Below are 11071 nucleotides of genomic sequence, written 5' to 3'. Positions count from 1 at the left end.
CAAAGGCCCCTTTGCCGTCGGTGGCAGACGGCAAAGAGGCTACATTGCCTCTTTTTGTTCTGTTTTTTCTTATATCCCACCATTTTCACAGCAAATATATGATATTTCACAGCAAACATATATATATATATATATATATATATATATATATATTTCACAACAAACATATGAGATATCGAACACATAGATAGCAAGTTCCACATACATATGAGATATCGAACACATAGATAGCAAGTTCCACATACATATGAGATATCCAATACATAGCAAGTTCAACATACATAGTTCATCCATACATATTACAAGTTCCACATTGTTCCAAAACGAAAAGTGAAAGGGAAAACAAGCCCTCCATCCATGCAAGTGTCCGTGAAGTGAATGAAGTCTGCAAAATGGGCAACAAGAAAGTTAAAAGAAGAAGAAGAAGAAGAAGAAGAAAATGAAGAAGAAGAAGAAGTATATGACATTTATGAGCTAACTTACGTAACCTAGGTAAAAATGACATTTATGATCTAGCTTAGGCAAAATGGATCATTTGGAGCTAACTTAGCTAAAATGGGTCATTTTGGAGATAACCTAGCTAAAAATGACATTTATGAGCTAACCTAGGTAAAATGGACCATTTTTTTAGCTAACTTAGCTAAAATGGGTCATTTTGGAGCTAACTTAGCTAAAATGGATCATTTATGAGCTAACTAAGCTAAAATGGATCATTTTCGAGTAACTTAGCTAAAATGGATCATATTGGTAACCTAGGTAAAATGGATGATTTTTGAGCTAACCTAGGTAAAATGGATCATTTTGGAGATAACCTAGGAAAAATGGATCATTTATGAGCTAACTTAGCTAAAATGGATCATTTTGGAGCTAACCTAGGTAAAATGGATCATTTTGGAGCGAACCTAAGTAAAAGGGATAATTTATACTAGCTAAAATGGATCATTTTGGAGCTAACTGATACGTCCATTTTGCATCATATTTTCTTACTGTTATTTATAATGTTTTTATCCATAATAATGTTTTTTGGAGTAATTCTAATGCCTTTTCTCTCATAATTTGCAAGTACACACCAAGAGGGAGAATTCCGGCAGCTGGAAATCTGGACCTGGAAAAGCTACGTCAGGCCACCTATTCTGCCCAACTCCAAATGAGCTGAAACTTGACGAAGATTTTTTATGGAATATATAAGAATTACTGGAACAAATAACTACCAGAGGGGTCCATTAGGTGGGCACAACCCACCTGGGCACGCCAGGCCCCCCTGGCGCGCCCTGGTGGGTTGTGGCCTCCTCGGCCCACCTCCGGTGCCCATCCTCTGGTATATGTAGGTCATTTTGACCTAGAAAAAATAAGGAGAAGGCTTTCGTGACGGAGCGCCGCCGTCTCGAGGCGGAACTTGGGCAGGAGCACTTTTGCCCTCCGGCGGAGCGATTCCGCCGGGGGAACTTCCCTCCCGGAGGGGGAAATCATCGTCATCATCATCACCAACAACTCTCCCATCTTAGGGAGGGCAATCTCTATCAACATCTTCAATAGCACCATCTCATCTCAAACCCTAGTTCCTCTCTTGTATTCAATAATGTTACCGGAACTATAGATTGGTGCTTGTGGGTGACTAGTAGTGTTGATTACATCTTGTAGTTGATTACTATATGATTTATTTGGTGGAAGATTATATGTTCAGATCCATTATGTTATTAAATACTCCTCTGATCACTAACATGTTTAGTCATTTGTGAGTAGTTACTTTTGTTCTTGAGGTCACGGCAGAAATCATGTTGCAAGTAATCATGTGAACTTGATATGTGTTCGATATTTTGATAGTATGTGTGTTGTGATTCCCTTAGTGGTGTCATGTGAAAGTCGACTACATGACACTTCACCATATTTTGGGCCTAAGGGAATGCATTGTGGAGTAGTAATTAGATGGTGGGTTGCGAGAGTGACAGAAACTTAAACCCCAGTTTATGCGCTATTCCGTAAGGGACCGATTGGATCCTAGAGTTTAATGCAATGGTTAGAATTTATTCTGAATACTTTTCTCGTAGTTGCAGATGCTTGCGGGAGGAAGTAGGAGGTTTGTTCAAGTAAGAACAGCACCTAAGCACCAGTCCACCCACATATCAAATTATCAAAGTAGCGAACACAAATCAAACCAACATGATGAAAGTGACTAGATGAAATTCCCGTGTACCCTCAAGAACGCTTTGCTTATCATAAGAGACCGTTTTGGCCTGTCCTTTGCCTCAAAAGGATTGGGCTACCTTGCTGCATACTTGTTACTATTATCGTTACTTGCTTGTTACAAATTATCTTGCTATCAAACTACTCACTACTTACAATTTCAGCACTTGCAGACATCACCTTACTGAAAACTACTTGTCATTTCCTTCTGCTCCTCGTTGGGTTCGACACTCTTACTTATCCAAAAGAGCTACAATTGATCCCCTATACTTGTGGGTCATCGAGGCTATTTTCTGGCGCCATTGCCGTGGAGTGAAGCGCCTTTGGTAAGTGGAATTTGGTAAGGAAACAGTTATATAGTGTGCTGAAATTTATTGTCACTTGCTACTATGGAAAACAATCCTTTGAGGGGTTTTTCGGGGTATCGTCACCTCGTCTGGAACCACAATTAGCTACCCCTCAACCTATTGCACCTACTGAAAATATTGAATATGAAATTCCCTTAGGTATGATAGAAGAACTGCTAGCTAATCCTTATGCAGGAGATGGAACAGAACATCTTGATATGCACTTGATATATGTAGAACAAATTTGTGGATTGTTTAAGCTTGCAGGTTCACCCGGAGATGAGGTGATGAAAAAGGTTTTCCCTTTATCTTTGAAGGGAAAAGCATTGGCACGGTACAGGCTATGCGATGATATTGGATCATGGAATTGGAATCGTTTGAAATTGGAGTTCCATCAAAAAAATATACTATGCATCTAGTACATCGTGATCGGAATTACATATATAATTTTTGGCCTCGTGAAGGAGAAAGCATCGCTCTAGCTTTGGGGAGGCTTAAGTCAATGTTATAATCATGCCCCAATCATGAGCTCTCCAGAGAAATTATTATCCAGAATTTTTATGCTCCGCTTTCTCGTAATAATCAAACCATGCTTGATACTTCGTGTGCTGGTTTTTTATGAAGAAGACTATTGAATTTCGGTGGGACCTTTTGGAAAGAATTAAACGCAACTCTGAAGATTGGGAACTCGATGAATGTAAAGAGTCAGGTATTAAACTTAAGCATAATTGTGTTAAATCTTTTATGAATACCGATGCTTTTCAAAAGTTTAGCACTAAATATGGACTTGTCTCTCAGATAGTAGCCTCCTTTTGTGAATCATTTCCTACTCATGTTAAAATTTCTTTGAATAACGTCCTCTACTTAAACATAATTTGCCTATTGAAACTCTTGGAGGTCCTCCTCCACCTAAAGGTGATCCTGTGTTTGAATTAAAACAATTGTGTGACACTTTGAAATATGCTTATCTTGATGAAAAGAAAATATATCATGTTATTATTAGTGCTAACCTTTCAGACCATGAAGAAGAAAGATTATTGAAAGTTCTAAGGAAGCACCGAGCTGCTATTGGATATACTCTTGATGATTTAAAGGGCATCAGTCCCACTCTATGTTAGCACAAAATTAATATGGAACCTGATGCTAAACCAGTTGTTGATCACCAATGTCCGTTAAATCCGAAGATGAAAGAGGTGGTAAGAACGGAAATATTAAAACTTCTGGAAGCAAGTATATATAATCTATCCCATAGCTGATAGTGGATGGGTAAGTCCTATTCATTGTGTCCCTAAGAAAGGAGGTATTACTGTTGTTCCCAATGATAAGAATGAACTTATTCCACAAAGAATTGTTACAGGCTATAGAATGGTAATTAATTAGAAAATTAAATAAAGCAACTAGAAAGGATCATTACCCTTTGCCTTTTATTGATCAAATGCTTTAAAGATTATCTAAACACACACATTTCTGCTTCCTTGATGGATATTCTGGCTTTTCACAACTACCTGTTTCTCAACCTGATCAAGAAAAGACCACTTTTACTTGTCCTTTTGGTACCTATGCTTATAGACATATGCCTTTTGGTTTATGTAATGCACCTGCTACATTTCAAAGATGTATGATGGCTATATTCTCTGACTTTTGTGAAAAGATTGTTGAGGTTTTCATGGATGACTTTTCTGTTTATGGGAAGTCTTTTGATGATTGTTTAAGCAATATTGACCGACTTTTGCAGATATGTGAACAAACAAATCTTGTCTTGAATTGGGAGAAGTACCACTTTATGGTTAATGAAGGCATTGTCTTGGGTCATAAAATTTCTGAAAGAGGTATTGAAGTGGACCGAGCTAAGGTTGATGCAATTGAGAAAATGCCATGCCCCAAGGACATCAAAGGTATTCGTAGTTTCCTAGGTCATGCTGGTTTCTATAGGAGATTTATCAAAGACTTCTCTAAAATTTCTAGGCCTCTCACTAACCTTTGGCAAAAGGATATCCCTTTTGTTTTTGATGATGATTGTCTTGAAGCCTTTGAAACACTCAAGAAAGCCTTAATTTTTGCACCTATTGTTCAACCACCTGATTGGAACTTGCCTTTTGAAATTATGTGTGATGCTAGTGATTATGTTGTTGGTGCTGTTCTAGGACAAAGAGTTGATAAGAAATTCAATGTTATTCATTATGCTAGTAAAACTCTAGACAGTGCTCAAAGAAATTATGCTACTACTGAAAAAGAATTCTTAGCAGTGGTGTTTGCTTGTGATAAATTTAGACCTTATATTGTTGATTCCAAAGTAACTGTTGACACAGACCATGCTGCTATTAAATATCTTATGGAAAAGAAAGATGCTAAACCTAGACTTATTCATTGGGTTCTCTTGTTACAAGAATTTGATCTACATATCATTGATAGAAAAGGAGCTGAGAACCCCGTAGCTGATAACTTGTCTAGGCTTGAAAATGTGCTTGATGACCCACTACCTATTGATGATAGTTTTCCTGATGAGCAGTTAGCTGCAATAAATGTTGCTAATAGTACTCCTTGGTATGCTGACTATGCTAATTACATTGTTGCTAAATATTTACCACCTAGCTTTACATACCAACAAAAGAAAAAATTCTTCTATGATTTAAGACATTACTTTTGGGATGACCCACATCCTTATAAAGAAGGAGTAGATGGTATTATTAGACATTGTGTACCTGAGCATGAACAGGGACAAATCCTATGAAAATGTCACTCCGAAGCTTATGGAGGGCATCATGCTGGAGATAGAACTGCTCATAAGGTATTGCAATCTGGATTTTACTGGCCTGCTCTCTTCAAGGATGCTCGTAAGTACGTCTCATCTTGTGATGAATGTCAAAGAATAGGTAATATTGGTAAGCATCAAGAAATGCCTATGAATTATTCACTTGTTGTTGAACCATTTGATGTTTGGGGATTTGATAACATGGGACCTTTTCCTTCCTCTAATGGGTATACACATATTTTGGTTGCTGTTGATTATGTTACTAAATGGGTAGAAGCTATTCCAACCAGTAGTGCTGATCACAACACCTCTATTAAAATGCTTAAGGAAGTTATTTTCCCAAGGTTTGGAGTCCCTAGATATTTAATGACTGATGGTGGTTCACACTTTATTCATGGTGCTTTCCGTAAAATGCTTGCGAAGTATGATGTTAACCATAGAATTGCATCACCCTATCATCCTCACTCTAGTGGTCAAGTTGAACTTAGCAATAGAGAAATAAAATTAATTTTGCAAAAAACTATCAATAGGTCCAAGAAGAGTTGGTCTAAGAAATTAGATGATGCACTTTAGGCTTATAGAACAGCATATAAAAATCTTATGGGTATGTCTCCTTATAAATTGGTTTATGGAAAAGCTTGTCATTTACCTCTTGAGTTAGAACATAAAGCATTTTGGGCAGTTAAAGAACTCAACTATGATTTCAAACTTGCTGGTGAAAAGAGGTTATTTGATATTAGCTCATTAGATGAATGGAGAACCCAAGCTTATGAAAATACAAAATTATTCAAAGAAAAAGTTAAAAGGTGGCATGACAAAATAATTCAAAAGCGTGAGTATAAAGTCGGAGAATATGTTCTTTTGTACAACTCTCGTTTCAGATTCTTTGCAGGAAAGCTCCTCTCAAAATGGGAAGGCCCATATGTCATCGACGAGGTTTACCGGTCTGGAGCCATCAAAATAAATAATTCCGAAGGTACTAACCCGAAGGTTGTCAATGGGTTATGAATAAAGCATTATATCTCAGGTACGCCTATTAATGTTGAAAGTAATATTATCCAAACTTTGACACCGGACGAACACATAAAAGAGTCCTTCCGGAACACTCCAGAATCGTGAAAATAAGGAGGTACGTGATACGGTAAGTAAACGGACTCCGGAAAATCCGTAAAAATATTTTTTATCAGTTTTGGAAATTTTTAGAATTTTGGAAATAAAGAAACTACCAGGAAGCATCCCCTGGTGGGCACAAGACACCAGGGCGCGCCAAGCTTGCCTGGCGGCTTGCCTGGCGCGCCTAGGTGGGTTGTGCCCACCTGGGACCCCTTCCGTACTCCGTTTTTCTTCCATGTACTTGTCCTCCAAGATAAAAAAAAATCTATATATACTTCCCGAACTTGTTGATCACCGTATCGCGGAGAAATCCTCTATCCTCTTTTCTAGTTGTTTTCTGCGCAGTTCTGAAAATATGTCGTCTCAAGACTCCGATGGAGAGATCTATGTCTGACATCTCGTTGCTGACCCAAAACCTATCTGGACCTATCTCCTTATGGTCGAACTACGGATGACGAGGAGGATGCTCACTTAATGAGGATCGATGATTCAAGCTCAGAAGAGGAGGATGTGCCTCTACCTCAACCTAGGGATATGCACGTGAAATTCAAGAAATCAAGTCTCCCTAACAGAGCTAACTGTTCTAAAAATCTATCTATTCCTTCTCGTTTGCGGAAGAAAAGCAAAGGGGATTTATGTGGACAAGATCTTGAAGCTGGAGTTGGAAGTCGATGATTTAAAGGAGGAAATTTCTCTCCTCAACTACAATATAAAAAAGTTGAAGGCACAATTGTCAACACCATCATCTTCTTCGCCGCCAAAAGAGAACTGTTGTGACACCCAAATTTTTATTTGGATTTTTTCAAAAGATTTTATTTGACCTGAGGGAGGTGATTTAAATTTCTCTTCCAAAGAACTCTCCCTTTCAAATATTTTTTTTCTATGGCAAGAGTTTTATTTGGATTCACCCAAGACTTGTTTTGATCTTGGAGGTTCTTGCTTTTTATTTGGGCTCAAACCAAATTGCTTTTCACTTGAGAAGAATGCCTTTTGAAAATCCCTTTGAAATTGCACTATGGCTTTTGGAATAATCCTTTACCACTTTCAACAATTCCCTCTTGCCATGGCCTTAGTGCAAATCCACTCTCCTAACCCTCCCCTCATCTTTGGATCATGTTTTGCATCAAATCCAGCAAGTTGAACCCCCCCTATGACTATTTCTCCATTTAAACCTCATCAAATAAATTTCTGTATTCTATTCTAGCCATTGGTGATTTACAAAGGAGCTACCATCTCTGCTTTGATTTTTGGCCCCAAACCAACTCCCCTCCCTAGTCCTTTGAACCCTCAACCAAGATCCATGAAGATCCACTGGTCTTCAGTTCAAGTTTTTCAAACTACACTTGCTGCAAGTTTGGACCAGATTTGTCAAATTTGGTGAAATTCATACAAATCCTCCTCCAAAAATTCCAAGTAAAATCAGGCAGCCTCTGGGTGCATTGAGTGGTCACCTCACCAAGTACCAGCCCCAGGAAATTTTTTCTCCTTGCCAAATCATTCTGTCGAACACCTGCAGTGCATTGTCAAATTCAGGTTCAGTAAAGTTCAGAGAACATTTCAGTGCTACTGTCGTTTTCTTCAGAACTTGTTGTCGACCTCGACAGTGCCTCGATGTCGCCTTGCTCCCCGTCCCCTCCCCCTTGTTCCTGCACCGCATGAGCGTCTGGCACCTTGCGGACGTCGGCGACGAGCAGCAGAAGGTGCGCCGCCCCGTGACCGACGCCAGCGGCGGCTTTGCGGCCGCCAGAGAGAGGCGCAGCGCCGACGGCGCCACCCAGCGCCGCCCAAGCCACCGGAGCGCGCCGCGTGGCCTTCCACTCCCCCGAACGCGCTGCCACCCTCGTCGTGAACCGCAGGGCGCGGAGCGCGCTCTCTGCCGCCGACGTGCCCGTGCGGCCACTCCACCGTGGACCGACGCCGTTACGCCAAGACCAGCCTTGATTAGCGGAGGAACAACACCAGTAACCTCCACTAATGATGCCTGGCCACTCAAACCTCCTGCCAATCCACTGCATCGCCGTAATCGCTCGCCGGAGATTCTCCGTTCACGGCCACCCCGTCGATCCGCCTATAAATAGAGGCCCCGAGCTTCAACTCGAACCCACACCATCCCTGCACTCCACCTAGAGCACGCCTAGCCACCGGAAGAGCCCCAAGGAGGTCTCCTTCCTCGACTCCGACCGCCGCGACCCGCCACGGGATCCAGCTCGATTCGCTCCCATGCGTGCGCCTCTGCCTCCCATCTGTTGCCAGTAGCTTCACTATGCATCCCTCCTTCTGACCCGCGCTTCAATTCGAAGTTTGCAGCCCTCCACCGGAGTTGTCCACCATCACCCGAGCCGCCGTCCGCCGGAGAAAGTGTCGCCGTCGACGTGGTGCTCCCCGTTGGTCGAGTCCACCACCCACCGACGCGGAAGAACACGCTGAAGCTCTTGGTACCCTCCGATCTTCCTGACTCGCCGTGGTTCGACGCCGGCGTCCACCGCAGTCTTCGGGCGCCGGCGAGCTTTTTGAACCTGACATGTCGACCCCCCATGTCAGCCTCTGTTCTATTCTCCCTCGAACCGTTTTCTGTTGGCGCCTTCGGGCAAATACGTTTTCCCTCTCTAGCTAGCGCATTTCCTTCCGAAGCGTTTTCTGGTTTCTCAGTTTAAACCCTGGAACTTTTCTGTTTCATTACAGATAAGTGCCTGGACAGAAACGTTTATAACTTTTTAATAAAAAGGGATTTTTGAGTGATTCTTTTTCTGACAGTCTTAAAATTTTGTCTAGTTTTTTATGAGATTTATTTGGAGAAGTTTCTGTACACGCGTTGGTTTTCACGTTACTGCCCGTTTTCGTTATTGCCGTAGGTTCCAGAAGAGGTGACGGAGCCGCGAACTTCGCCGAGCTAGACTCCGACTTCTCCGAACCAGGCAAGCATGTTTGAACATTTGATATGATAGGTGTTTTGCATGTTTGTGTGAAAGTTTGTGCGTGACATATGAGTGTCGGTGAATACCTTGTTGCTTGTAAGGCAACTACCCTCATGTTCCAAAGTTGCGATGATCTCTGGTGAGAGATGGCCTAATCATGTGGTGACATGAAGGGCAGCAAGGTGGTACTGTTGTAGCATACCAGCCTTGCGTCATCTGACAATTCCCGACGTTAACGTGGGCGGAGCCACGTTATCGTTCTTTTCCCTTCCGTGCTACCACATGTTTCTTTTGCCAAGATACAGTTTAGTAAGTTGGTAACCTCTTTCCGTGTACACACCAAACAGAGGGGCCGGGATGATGGTACCTTGGCCCAGGATTAAAGCCAGTCATCCGGTCAGGGGGCATGGGTGTTTCCGGTTGGGACCGAGAGGGGGGCACCCCCTTAGAGCGCACGTATAGAAATTTGATCCCATGCTACGCGAGGTTGTAGCCTCCCCGTCTCAAGGATTTTCATGAGCGTTGCCGAGGGTGATCCCTGGCTTCGGAATGTTGAATGGGTGTGTACTAGTTAGACGTGTTTCTTCCAAAACACCGTAAACGGAACTAGTCCCCGTGACTACTGAAATCCGTTGGCTGTGGTTAAGTACAAAATCTGCAGAGTCAATTCCTTCCAAGTCATCATGATCAATAGAGTAACCAGTATATCCATATCTATCCTCGTGGAAATTTTATCCCCGGTGAATAAGCTCAAGTGGTAAACCCAGTTTAATTATTATTCCTATGGATGGTCTAGCCATATGTTGTCTTGTACTTGTAATAATTTATGTTCCCGAGCTGCTGGATCATTGAGTTACTATATAAGCCCTTTATGTGATGTCGCTCAGACGTCCGACTGTGGCATGTACGTCTTTTATTTTTTTTGCTAAAAGCCCTTTATGTGGTGTCGCCCTGACGCCCGACTGCGGCATTATTATTCTTGCAGTTTCCTCTCGAGGAGTCATTCAGACCCTCGTTTGGCACCAGTATTGTTATTCTTGCAGTTTCCTCTCGAGGAGTCATTCAGACCCTCGTTTGGCACCAGTATTATTATTCTTGCAGTTTCCTCTCGAGGAGTCATTCAGACCCTCGTTTGGCACCAGTACTACTATTCTGCAGTTTCCTCTCGAGGAGTCATTCAGACCCTCGTTTGGCACCCAGTATTTATTATCTCTATGTCTGAACGCACTGGTTAACTTGTTCATATGCTTCATGTTTACATTTGTTGTATCTTATGTCCGAACTGTCTTGCGAGTACTTTCATAGTACTCACCTGGCTTGTTGATTTGGCCAGATGTGGACGAAGGCGATCTCTTGGATGAAGAGTTTGATAGTGCGTCCGACGCCTAGAGGAGTCCCAGTCAGTCCTGCTCGTTCTCGGATATTGGTCACTTGTATTATATCCGCTTCCGCCACCCGCAATAAGTCTCCTCGAGCCTCACTCCGACGCTCGAAGAGCTGTAGTCTTCATGAGTCATATCACTCGCTTCGCGGTGATATTTCCGCCTCCGTTATTATCGTGAGTTAGTAGTTATGCCACCCTATCCGCCGTCTTGTTTTATCGGCGTGCATGTAAGAAATTGTTGGGCAGTCCCCGCTCAACCTTGTATTATATTCAGTACTCCTGGTATTTTATTGTCCAAGATATTGTGACCAAGATATTGTCTACCAGTGAGAAGGAATTCTTCCTTACTGGTCCGTAAAAGGGATTGGTCTCTCAA

Source organism: Triticum aestivum, chromosome 7D, assembly GCF_018294505.1.
Source record: "Triticum aestivum cultivar Chinese Spring chromosome 7D, IWGSC CS RefSeq v2.1, whole genome shotgun sequence".
Lineage (NCBI taxonomy): Eukaryota > Viridiplantae > Streptophyta > Magnoliopsida > Poales > Poaceae > Triticum > Triticum aestivum.
Note: the sequence above shows the minus strand (reverse complement) of the source record.